This window comes from Neofelis nebulosa, chromosome 8, assembly GCF_028018385.1.
Source record: "Neofelis nebulosa isolate mNeoNeb1 chromosome 8, mNeoNeb1.pri, whole genome shotgun sequence".
Lineage (NCBI taxonomy): Eukaryota > Metazoa > Chordata > Mammalia > Carnivora > Felidae > Neofelis > Neofelis nebulosa.
Genome location: NC_080789.1, coordinates 102,401,999 through 102,411,554, shown reverse-complemented (window position 1 = coordinate 102,411,554; position 9,556 = coordinate 102,401,999). Strand labels below are relative to the sequence as shown.

General features: G+C 43.1%; 1 pseudogene; it reads left to right on the top strand.

Moving 5' to 3' along the window:
- The first annotated feature begins 245 nt into the window (after positions 1-245).
- On the top strand, positions 246-394 carry LOC131484236 (U2 spliceosomal RNA; annotated as a pseudogene).
- The last annotated feature ends 9,162 nt before the right edge of the window (positions 395-9,556 follow it).

Sequence of the window (9,556 nt, the reverse complement as noted above, 5' to 3'; positions counted from 1 at the left end):
CTCCTTTTTTTTCCTTTTCTCGTTTGTTTTGTTTCTTAAGTTTCACATGTGAGTGACTTAATATGGTATTTGTCTTTCTCTGACTGACTTATTTCACTTACCTTATACTTTCTAGCTCTATGTTATTATAAATGGCAAGATTTCATTCTTTTTATGGCTGAATAATATTCCTATATATATATATAGAGAGAGAGAGAGAGAGAGAGAGAGTACCTCTTCTTTATTCATCTATCGATAGATACTTGATCGCTTCTCGGCCTTTTGGCTAAGATCAAGTGTAGTATCGATAGATACTTGGACTGCTTCTGTAGTTTGGTTATTGTAAATAATGCTGCTATAAACCTTCACATGTATCCCTTTGAATTAGTGTTTTTGTATTTTGGGGGTAAATATCCAGTAGGGTCATTACTGAATCATAGGATAGTTTTCTTTTTAATTTTTTGAGGAATCTCCTTACATTTTTCCACAGTGGCTGCACAAATTTACATTCCCACCAACAGTGCAAGAGTGTTTTTTCTCCACATCCTCACCAACACTTGTTGATACTTGTTTTTAATTTTATGAAAGGTGTGAGGTGGTATTTCATGTAGTTCTGATTTGCATTTCCCTGATGATGAGTGATGTTGAGCATCTTTTCATGTGTCTGTTGGCCACCTGTATGTTTTCTTTGGAGAAATGTCTGTTCATGTCCTCTCCTATTTTTTAATTGGCTTGTTTTATTTTTGGGTATTGAGTTGTATCTGTTCTTTATATATTTTGGATACTAACCCTTTATTGGCTATATCATTTGCAAGTATCTTCTCCCATTTTGTAGGTTGTCTTTTAGTTTTGTTCATTATTTCCTTTGCTGTGCAGAAGCTTTTTATTTTGATATAGCTCCAATAGGTTTTTGCTTTTATTTCCCTTACCTCAGGAGGCATATCTAGAAAAATGTTGCTGTGGCCAATGTCAGAGAGATTACTGCCTATGTTCTCATCCCCAAAGAGAGCTAGTTTTAACTGCATGTCTGTCACTTGCAACTAAAAAAGTTTGTCATTAATATACTCTTATGCTGTTCTCTTTTCACTTATTTATGTTTCATCTTCCTCTCCAAAGTGTGAGGAGAGACATCATCTTATCCATCATTGTACCTTCAGGGCCAAGGATAGTATTTTCTCATTATGTATCTATGTTTTTATTACTTGGTCCTTGCCTTTATAGACAAGCCATTCAAGATGGAGACAGGGGAGGGAACTTTCAGGCCTCAGAAGCTCCAAATTAGGGATATTCTTGATCAATTTTTAACACTCCACTCTGCCATCTGTTTTATGTCCTCTGACCTAACCTATCTCATTAAAATGAAGGAACAGCAAAGTGGCTCTCCAGGTGTTTTTAGACCAAGGAGTCTTGCCAATGTGGCTAGAGAATTAACAAAGTTTTCTGGGCTACTCTGAAGCTCCTATCTCTTTATGTGGGGACCTGACAATTTACTAATTTTCAGCTGATGGTACTTTATTTTGTTTTTCTTAGTAGAGTGAAGTTTTTGGAGATAAAAAAGAAGCTCAAATCTGTGAATAACAGATGGGGAAAGATGAGAAAGTTCAGGAAGGTAATCCGTGCCAGTGTGGTCCCAGGTGGAGGGAGGATGCCAGGGCCGGGAGATTAGGTGTAGGAATAAGGAGCCCATTGATCCAGCCAATCACCTGTGAGAGGAGACAGCTCCAGGTGACTTCACTGTGGTGTGGGGAAGACTAGTTTCAGATGATAGGTAGCTAGTCTCCCTTCCTACTGACACCAGGTAACCCAGTTTTATGGCAGGAACAAAGGATCAGAGTTTGACATGGAAGAAAGTGTTCCTGAAATTAATATTGATAGTTTACTGCTGGGTCAGGAACATAAACACATTTATGCATGCTTGTGTATATATACACACACACACGCAAGACCCAACACAACATATATCTGTCTCTTCCAAATGGTTTAGAGAAGAGTTTTGAGTGAGGTGGTAGAGAGAAGGGTCTGGAGCCATGGATCACTCTGGCAGTCTGTTAAGCCCATAGCCACTTCTCAGAATAATGTTTTTTAAAAACTTAGAATACCATAAAACACATACTATTACAAATTAAACCAATGATATTGAAACACAGATATCAAAATATGACAAAAACATGATGAAATGCCTTTAGTAATGCAATAAATAACAAGATACTGCAGTAATTCCAAAGACTACCATTATTCCAAAGCAGTAATGAGTATGATGGTATTTCATGACATCTGTAACAACTAGGACATGATATGAAACTATGCATTCTGTTGGTGACAAAGTCACTAGAACCACTATTAGTAATGTGATTTGGCACCTATACTCAAAATAGATGGATGTGCTACAATTCAGTTAGAGGTTAGTAAAATAAACATATATTTTTTTCCCATCCAAGCTCTTGGGTGAATTCTATCCAAACATATCTTGGAAGCCACTGAATCTTGGATAAGAACCCTTCTTTCAGAGATAGGCCACTGACTTAAAAGAAAGAGATGTAGCATCTTCTTGGGATCCCATCCTGCCCTGTCGATTCAGATCTAAATGACCCAGTTACTCGGTGTTTGACTCAAAGAAGCAAGCTGTGTACCTGCTTTGTTGTTCTGCCCCATTGTGCCAGGGAACCAGACTGGGCTTTGAATATGCATAATCTGGGGGGTAGTGCTTGTCACTTCTCCCAGATCATCACAGAAGTCCTAGTGGCACAGATGGGGCCTGCTCTGTGCCCTCCAACTCAGCAGCCTGGAGCCATCCCAGCAAGAGCAATGGCACCAATTCCTGCCCTCACCCCTTTCTCCAGCCCATGCCTGAATCTATGTGCCCCACCTACTCGTGCATCCTTGAAGCTGCATGTCCATCTGAAGACCACCACACCCCTGAAGTGACATGAGAAAAAAAAGGGGGAGGGAACCAAGTCAGTAAGCCTAATGTGTGTGGGACAGTATGACAAGCACTTTGCATACATACCCTGTCAACACAGCCCTGTGACATGGGTGATATTACCCCATCTTGCAGATGAGAACACAGAGACCCTGAGAAGTTAAGTGAGTTGCATCATTTGAGGCCCAGATTGGTGGAAGCCTCATTTCCCAACATAATGCACAGAGTCCCCAGATTGAGATCACACCGTCTCTTTGAAATAGTTCATTTCTCCCATGGGTAACTCTGATCCCATATAGTTTTTCCTTATACTGAGCTTTAGTCTGAGGGTTGGTTGGTACTAATTATTAATTTTATTTAATGACAGACTGTTCATTTATTCATTCATTTAACAATGTCATTGAGTTCCTACCAGTTGTAGGCACTAGAGATGCAGCAGAAAGAAAAACAAATCCTTTCCCTCTTGAAATTCCCATTCCAGTAAAGAGAAAAGCTATCAAAATAAGTAAATATCAGGTATATCAGATTATTGAGAGAACTCTGGAGAATGACACGGGAGATACAGGTGATCACGATGGGATCCTCGGAGGAAAGGAAATTCCAGCCAAGGTTAGTCTCAAGAGTAAGGTGACGACTCACATGCAGGGGAGCATCCACACAGGAATGCCTGGCACACATCAGTAGAGCTTAGCATGGCAGGAGTGGAGTGAACAGGAAGAAAATGTGACAGGAGCGTTGTTGATGTTCAGCTAACATATACCGATATGGCAGTACTGATGATGAAGATACTGAAAACCTTCTAACCTGGTTGGTAAACAACCTCACTTCCAAACTTTCAAGTACCACCTCAGCGTTACTCTAGCCCCATAGACCTGCCCTCCCTCTTGGAACTCCTCGAATCCAGCAACTAGGGGATAATGCCTGGCAGAGCAGGGAATCTTCAGGCCCTTCCTCCAGTCCTGTGGTGGGCACCAGCTCAGACTGGTCAGTGCCCACATGGGCACCCTTTTGTGCCATTTAATAGTCTGAATATCACCCTGTGACACAAAGTTGAAGAAAGAGCAGGGTCCAGATCAGGTAGTTAAGACTTTATTTACTTTGGATGGGAAGGGAGCCCCCTTTGTAGTTCTGAGCAGAGGAAAGGCATGGGCAGTTGACAGGTTTAAATACCTGACCTGACTGCAAGGTGGAGAATGCTGAAAACAGATTGTTAAGAAAGCAAGGTCTGAGGCAGGGAGCCCAGGAGACTATGGTCACAATCCTGCAGAGGTGGCAATGGTTTGGTGTGGTGCAGCTGGCAAGAAGTGGTCTGATTCCAGACATAGTTTTAAAGTAGATCTGACAAATGTGGGTCATGAAAGAGGGAGAGGGGGTAAGGATGATGCCAAAGGTTTTGATCCGAGCAGCTGGAAGAGTGGAGTTTCCATCACCAGAGATGAGCGAGACCGTGGGTGGCACTCAGATGAAAGACTGACTCTTTGGACGAAGACACCAGGGGGTTGAGACCACGAAAGGTTTTTAACCTGAGCAATTGGAAAGCAGAATCTCTATATACTGGGATGGAAATCCCGCAAGAGGAATCTGGTTTGGGAGATAGTAAGTGTGAGATAATATTAGATATTCATATAATCCAATATGCAGTTAGAGATCGATGTTTGCAATTTGCATTTAAAACCCAACACTACATAAGAAATAATGATGTAAGGGTAGGGAAAGGGAAAAGAAAGATCCAAGGAGTAAACTCTGGGACAGATGTAAAACAAACAAAACAAAACCAAGAAAAGAAACAGTGAAGCAGGGGGAAGATCCAGAGGGAGGGGTGCCCTGCAGCCCCGTGAGGAACAGCAAGGAGAATGTAACCATCTGTAGCAGGTGCTGTGGGTTCTCAACAAGATAAAGACTGAGAATATCTCTGGATGGCGCAGCATAGAGGTGTTTGGAAGTGGCGACAAAAGCCAGATGGTGAGGGCTCAAGGGGGAATAAGGAGAACATTCCTCCCAGTGGAGACCACTGAGATTTAAAAGTCTTTTGAGGAATTTTGCTCTAAAGGAGAGCAGGTAAATGGAACAGTAATTGGAGGGAGAGGTTTTTCTGTTTTTGTCTTAATATGGGAGATATTACAGCTTGTTTGTGCTGATGGGAATGATCCCAGAGAAATAGGTGCAGGAGGGGCCCAGACAGGAGAGTGCTGGAGGGCAGATGTGCAAGCTCAAGGCCAGCAGGCTGGAGGGCAGAGGTCCGCCTCTAATGGCTCCTACCTTCTCAGTGAGAGAGAGAGGGTGAGGGGGATCCACTGACGATCTGCAGGGAGAAAAGAGACAATGAAATAGTTACCCAGCAAAGCGGGAGAGTGAATGGCCTGGGAGAAGATGTCACCAAGCAGCAAGCAGCATTGCCACCCTCCATAGGCTTGGGAGGACTGAACCATTCCGTTTCCAGTTTCTTTGAGGAGACCATTTGAGTCTCATACAGAAAGAACGGAGGGTGAAGCAGAGAGCTTCCCAGGTGGTGTCCAGAGCTCCTTGAAGACAAGGACAGGCCGTGCCTCTAGCACCTCCACAGGCTGAGGGCACAATGTAGAGCAGCACTCACTGCTGCTGCTGATGGTTGATGACCCCCTGTCCTAAAGTACCTCAGCCACCAATTGCCAGTGTCTGCAACCCTGATTTAAAGCTTCCTTTTTATCTGAACATTTTATGATTATAATAAAGCACACCTACAAGAAGGTACATAAATCTGAAGCACATGAAACCACCACTCAAGAACATTCCAGGCACTGAGAAGACTCCTTCCTGGCCTCAGAAGCTTCTCTCTTGCTCTCCCAGTCAGTGACTTCCAAATTAACCCATACTCTTGTTTTTTTATAAATTTTTTTGCCTGTTTTCGAACCCTGTATAAATGGATTCATACTTTGAATATTTTTTACATATGACTTTTTTTGCTCAATATTATGTCTGCAAGATTTGTGTTGTTGCCTATAGTAGAGTTTGTATTTTTTCTCTGCTGCATTGTATCCATTGTATGTGAATTTATCACAGTCTATTTATAGTCCATGTACTATTGATGGGCATGAAATTTGTTTCCAGTTTGGGGCTATTACAAATAATGTTGTTATGAGCATTCTTTTATAGTCTTTTTCTTTTCACAAGTATATGCATATCTGCCAGTTCTATTTGTAGGTGTGGACCCTGGTGGGTCCTTGGGAATGTGTGTGTTAGCTTTCAGACAAACAGCACACAATTTCCCAAAGTAGTTACACCAATTTGGGTTATACAGCTACAGTAATTCCTTCTCTTGAGCCTTAGATATTTTTCCAGTCTTTAGAAGCTCCTTCTTAGATCCCTTTTATTTCTTTTTTTTAATGTTTATTTATGAGAGAGAGAGAGAGGCAGAGCATGAACAGGGGAGGGGCAGAGAAAAAGGGAGACACAGAATCAGAAGCAGGCTCCAGGCTCCAAGCTGTCAGCACAGAGTCTGACGTGGGGCTTGAACTGATGAACCGTGAGATCATGACCAGAGCCAAAGTTGGACACTTAACTGACTGAGCCACCCAGGTGCCCTTCCTTTTGTTTCTTCTTAAGAAGAGAAACGATTTAAGTCTGGGAAGTGAACATCGTATACATGCTTACCTGGGACCAGGAATAGAATATTGATGGTTCTGGGTGACAGTGGGGAGAAGCTCAGGATCAGCTGTGGTTGGGATGGGGAAGTGAGAGGGCATTAGAGTGAAGCTGTCATGATCGGCCAAGGCTGGCCCTGTACAGAAGCAAGCAGACCCTCTTCTGGGTCTGGAGGGCCTGCAGCATCCAAGGACATGGAGCCCTAGCACACTCACCGCACCCCCATTACCCTCTCACCCACTCGTGTGCTTTATATCCCTTCTCCTTATGATCCACTCTGATTCATTACCAATGTTATGCCTTTTGGAGGGGCGGGGGGGGGCGGGGATGGCTCAAATGTTTTTTGGAAAGCTGCATAATGCAAATAGTGTCTTAAATTATGAAGCTGTATTAAATTTTTTGTAATCAAGGATCTGGCAAAAAATCAAAGATTATAGAATCTCCTTCAGTGACAGGCCAGGATCTCCCATGAGTAGGTCTGTAGGAGAGCAAGTCGGGTGAGCACATGATCTCTCTAGGTTATTGTGAGTCCGAAGGGAAAAGAGAGTGGGAAGGAGCAGGAGATTGGCACGTGAAGGAAACAGAGAGAGTCAGAATACCTTAAGGAACAAATTCAATCATTTCAACTTAAGCTCCAACTCTGTAGATCTCCGTGTAAATCCCGTTGTATGTCCTTGGCTCTAGAATGGAGTCCCAGAAAATGCTATTCAGGGATTATCTGACTGATTTCCTTACAGGATAGAAGAGCTAAGAAAGCACCAGCTGCTGTAATAAGTAAATCCCAACATGTCAGTAGCTTGACACAATAAGGTATACTTCTGCCTCCCATAACAGTCCAGTGTAAGTGTCCTGATTAGAAAGATTCCAGCTCAGGGACTCAGACTCCTTCTGTTTGTGGCTCTGCATCCAACATGTGGATGGAGATAGCAGTGGAGAAGGCACACTCTCTCTTGTAAAAGACTTTCAGGTCATTCACATTCATCCACTAGTGAGAATTGGTTATCTAGCCACACCAGAATGCATAAGGAACATGGACATCTGGTCTATCGTGGCCATCTCTGGGACAAACTCATAGCTTTTGTCTGATTTATGCAGATCCACTTTATTATGTCAAATGTCCTTTTCTCTATTCTATGTTTTAGTATCAGGGCCCAGATCATGTCTGATACTTTTCTGAGCCACCAGCCCCCAGCATACTGGAGGAACTCTGTGATGATTGATTGATTGCTTTTAGCCCCTTCTAGAGTTTTACAAAGGACCAAGCCCTAATTCTTATTTTGTTTGTTGTCTACCTACACCTCCTACTTCCTGGACAACCATAACCTCCCCACCCCTTTTTCTATCTGTAGAAAAACAATCATTCTCCTTGACTCAGTTCAAATGGTGCCTCAACAGCTAATCCTTCCCCGTCTACCAAAAGTTTTTTGTTCACAAATTTAGCACTTGACACTGCTTCTTGAGAATGTTGTGCTCTCAGTGCATCTAACAAATTGCCCTTCTAAATTCTAGTATTTCCATGCCTCTGAATCCCTCTTAACACTTTGTTCTGAAACAGGCAAGGAGAAAATTCTCAGTGTAAGCTTGCCAACTAGTGGGTCAACAAGATGAGATTCTCACACTCCCCCAAAATATCCCCTGGACCAACTGCCTTGTACCTGCCTGTATCAGCACATAACTCAATAAAAGCTGAACTCTTTTACACAGTCAGGCAGTGCAGACAGCAATATTAGAATGCAGCTTCACCTCTACCTCACTCCCCTTATCTCCTCCTTGTCATCACAAGTGAAACTCACAAAAAAACATCTGAGCAGAGAGAAAATTTGGAAGAAAGGAATATATGATCCCTGTGGCATGAGCTTAAGTGTGTGTAAATGTTGTGGTAGGGAAAAAGGCAGAATCCTAGGGAAAGTGCCTTCCACACCCAGTCTGCTGAGTGTCAGAGGGAATCAGCTGGCCCCAGGATCAGTTGTCTCTGAGGTTGGGGAGAAGGCAAAGAGCACACATCAGATCCTCTCCCCAGGGGTCTTCTTATCTAGGCAGGGTTGGGTCGTATAGTTTCCTGGCTAAAACCATGAGGCAATGTGCTATGGGAGAGAAAACATTGGATATGGTGGTCAAGGAGGCCAGCTCTCTACTTACTGTAATGAGGTAGGCCCTTACACTTCATCTGTGAAATGGACATGATAACTTTCTGCCACCATCAGATCCACAGAGGCATGGAAAGGCAGCTTCCATGATCCAGTGATCAAACTTGCCAACAAAGGGCTTTACACTAAGTATAACCAATAAGTATATTCCAAACAAATATCCCAGAGTATTATAATCAACTCTCCCAAGACCTCAGCATCCTGGAGCCACAGATTACAAACACTGAAAGGAACTTGTAAAGTTGGGCTAGCCACCTTCTTCTAGAACCACCTTCTCATTTTCTAGATGACCTATGTTTCATTCCTAAACACTCAGATCAATTGCTGGAAACTGACTAAGCCCTGGACAATAAGCTGTAAACCTAAGTTATAGAGTGGGGCTTCCAGAAAGCTCCTAAGAAAAGTAAGCCCCTTTAATCCTTTTTTACTTAGGATACAGTGATGGCTGGAGCAGAGGCCATTGCAGCTCTGAGATGACCTTGAGGAGAGAAGCCTGCATGAGTCCTCTGGATCCTGCAAAGGAAGCCTTGTGTTTGTTCTGGCCATCTGCCAGCCATGCCCCTCCCCTTGCAACAAGGAATGTCCTCTTCTGGACCACTTTGCTAATATTCAAGACCCCAGAATTTTCAGACTAAATCATCCCAAGCCCACTCCCAGGGCAATGTGTCCTCTTCTGTGGGTCTGTCCTCCCAAGCATGGAATATGTCACCAGTGTTGGCACCCCTAAGTGTCTGGATGCATGGTGGTCAAGAAGGCCTCTCTGAGGAAGTAATGATTGAACAGTGACTTGATAAGTAAGGGGACAAGGAATGTGAGAACCTCAGGCACAGGAACCTCAAGTACAGAGGCTTTAGGTGAGAAAAGATTCATGTGTTTCATGAAGCTGTGG